Consider the following 3,587-nt stretch of genomic DNA (forward strand, 5'->3'; position numbering starts at 1 on the left):
CCAGATTAAATCTGCCCTAATCCGAGCGTTCACAGCCGGAGCCAGATAGTGGCGGAAACTGTCGAAAAATTGCGCATCTTCAATTCGGGAGAATCCTTCGCGTTTCGCACTGGAGCGCGTCTATTTACTTCCTTATCAGCAACCTAGGGTGTACGTACCATTTTCCACAAAACTGCCAATTAAGATGTTCAGCGTGTCTAGTCATATTGTGAATGTGACTACAAATTGTTCGATCTTTCTATACATATATCACTTTTGGATGGTTTGTGTACTCTGATTGAGACATAAGAGATGTGCAAAAAATGCAATGAATGAAGTGATAAGAAACGTTTGTACCAAAATAGCGTTATTATTAGTCTCCACATTGACAAAAATAATATTCCCAATCTGCAATAAATCATAAAATTTGTATGTTTTTTCACTAACGTTGTGACTTGATAAGGGGTTTGCTTTACCAATTTTTTGTTATTTTCGGGTGGTCCAAAGGTTGAGAGTGTTTTGGTTTTGTTCTGTTTTTATTTTGTTTTTCGCTGATATGGTTGAACACTTCGTCTGGAAAGTTCTATGGTGTAATCTTCTCGGTACCACTGGGACATTTGAAGCCGGAACATGAGAATTTCAATGTCAATGCAATGCGTTTTATGATATTCCCTGGCTGGACAGTTGGACTCTTTAAAGTAAATCGCCTTTTCCAAAGCAATATTGATAATTTATTGTAATTTTGAATTTTCCATTTTATTCTGTAATATTTTTAAATAGGTACTTAAGAAGTTAGCTAATTTTTTCCAAACTTCCAGCTACGATATTCCATCGCATAACTTCATAAAATCGAAACTAAAGATCCTCATTGTTATGGATTCTGTCGCTTTTTCGATGTTCATCTGGGTTCCAGTTAAGGTACATTTTGCAGATCTCGTCCACATCTTTTGTGGCGTGGAACTAAATTGCTGGTGTTATTAAAAATAATAGAAAATCTGGTTGCAATTAGAGATTCGAGAACGTAAGTGGAGATGTACCACCAGCAATGTAGTTCTCTGTTTGACAACCAGTTGCCAGGACGTCAAGCGCGGACTCCGATTAACTCAGAATGTTATAACATGATCGCCGAATGTTTTGGAGACATCATGATGAGAAAAAATAGCAGTGATAAATAATCACTTTGCAGAGTACTTAAGGCATTGCACTAATCATGCCACACCAGTTACCCATTCTGAGGATCAAATCCGAGAAATCTCGTTCTTCACTTTCCTTCTGTTTGTTTCAATCCGGAAAATGAAGAAAATCACAAACAGTTCTTTGAGAAAATTTTATACAAAATAAAATCCGATACTGCAATTCAAACCACAAAATTAGTGGAATTTGATCCAATGGTTGTCGATATTATGCACGTGGGTTTTCGAAATTCCCTTATTTGCATTTTTCAAATTTCCTTGCTGCGTTAATTTCTGCTTTCTTAGAGACCCTAACAACACCCACAAATCCGACTCTACTCCAATCCGGGGCCAAAAATCCTAGGGTTGCCAGCCAAGGGGGATAAAGAAGACCGGACAACGGTCGGAGTAGACTGACCCCATCGACGGGGGGTGCGCCCGACCCCACGGTTTGAAGCTACAAAGATCAGGCAACATCTTCTGCGTAGCGGATGCCGTGGGTTCGCCGCGTTCGTGCGTATGATGCTCCACCTTCGAGGAGTATCCGAGTTGGGCGGTTTCCAACGACAGAAGCTGCGGGGATAAGACTATACCTTCTTCGCAGTGGAAAATGTTGGGAAAGGGTTATTCCACGATCGGGGAATAAATACCAACGGGTAGAGTGGCTCTCGACGCCGGGTGAGCCATTCGAATCGGAGAAGGATGACGTCTTCGTCGGGAACCATCCGAGTCGTTGCGTTAAGTCCCGCGCGTGTGCCGTGACAGGCGCGAGTCTAGGATAAGCTGATCTCGATCTGGCACACGACGGGCAAGGTGGAGAATCTCGAATCCTGAAGATAAGAGGTTGGGCTTCGAGTCGTTAGAGGAGAGAGAGGTCAGGTCTCGAACCTCCAGGCGGAGTGGTTTGTGTGGTCAACCCCGAGTCTTTATGATAAGGGGTCAGGTCTCGAGTCATAAGAGGAGGGATCAGGCCCTAAATCAACCAGAGTAGGAGCACAAGTGGCCACCTCGAGTCATTACGAGGAGAGGTCAGATCTCAAGTCGATAGAGGAGAGATCGGGCCTTGAATCGTGCAGAGGAGAGGTAAACCTCGAGTCGATGCGAGGAGGGGTCGGATCTCGAGTCGTTAGAGGAGAGATCAGGCCTCAAGTCGCGAAAAGGAGAGGTTTGTGTGGAAATCTCGAGTCATTGCGAGGAGATGTCGGTTCTCAAGTCGTTAGAGGAGAGTTCAGGCGTCGAGTCGTAAGGATGAGAGGTTTTGCTGAAAGTGATCTCGTTAATGAGTATTGCCTTGGAGCGCACTAGCGCGAAGACCTCCCTCTATTGAAGTATAGTGTGCTAAACAGTTCGAGGTGGGAACCAGGTCTGCGGAACCAGGTGGAGTTTAGGGAGTAGGGGGTATACACGGAGTATATCATGAGTCTTCCCATTGTACCCATGGACCCAACGTAACAAACTGGAGGGACGCGGTGGCTCGCCGTGCCTTGGAATACAATCAGTCTACCGGGATTTACCACCAGTAGTGGTTACCAACTAAAAAAAAACTGTACTCCAATAATGAACTTCCTTAGAAGTGGAATTATCGGTATAAGATTCTATGCCAGACCGGCATTACCAGGCTTTCTAATAACAGGCATTGTCCTCTCATTGTGTCAGCCAGCAAGGATATTGTCAAATGATGTACCGAGTTCTGTGTGTGTATGTAAATCGGTATTAGAAAAAAAAAACATTCTTTGACGGGCGATGATGACGATGCTGCTTCTCGTTCAGTGGTGATACTGCTGCGGTTCCTTCGCTCCTGGTTGAGCGGAGTTTAATTTCGACGATGCGATGGTCCTTCCCCATATTGGTGGTCACTTCCGGATTTCCCTCTCGGGCGCAACATAAGACCCCCTCGTAGAACGGAGGTCCGGGATACTGGGTTCGACCTCGAACCGGAACGTAAAGGAACCACGCGGCCGGTTTCAGATGTGGGCAGGCTGATGTTTCGGTACTTTGGTAACCGAGCTTAGGTTAGCGGGTTGCTCGGCTTCGGCGTCTTGCCGAAGAAATCTGGATGTGTGTTCACGGCGTGTTTTGAAGCTGCTGCGATCGAATAAATGTGCCTTACGGCAACGGGGTTAGCACTGACACGGGCATGGTATAACGCACGTCTTTACCTGGCCTAATTTTGATAAGCACGCACTCTGACCTATCATTAATTGGTGTAGCCTAAAGCGATAGGCTACACACAAAAAAAGAATATTAATTTTCAGCTTTAAAATCCAATCACTATCATGTACCTTTTCTGAAGGAAAGGTAAACTCGATACGCGGTCAAAAAGGCGCACTTCCACGCACATTCACTACCCAGATCAAAGTGATATGTGGAGTGCAGCCTCAGATCAGGGCAAGTGATCTCGGTCGTTGACCTAAGACGGAAATACGTTTTTCCCGA

The sequence above is a fragment of the Uranotaenia lowii genome, chromosome 3 (genome assembly GCF_029784155.1).
Source record: "Uranotaenia lowii strain MFRU-FL chromosome 3, ASM2978415v1, whole genome shotgun sequence".
Lineage (NCBI taxonomy): Eukaryota > Metazoa > Arthropoda > Insecta > Diptera > Culicidae > Uranotaenia > Uranotaenia lowii.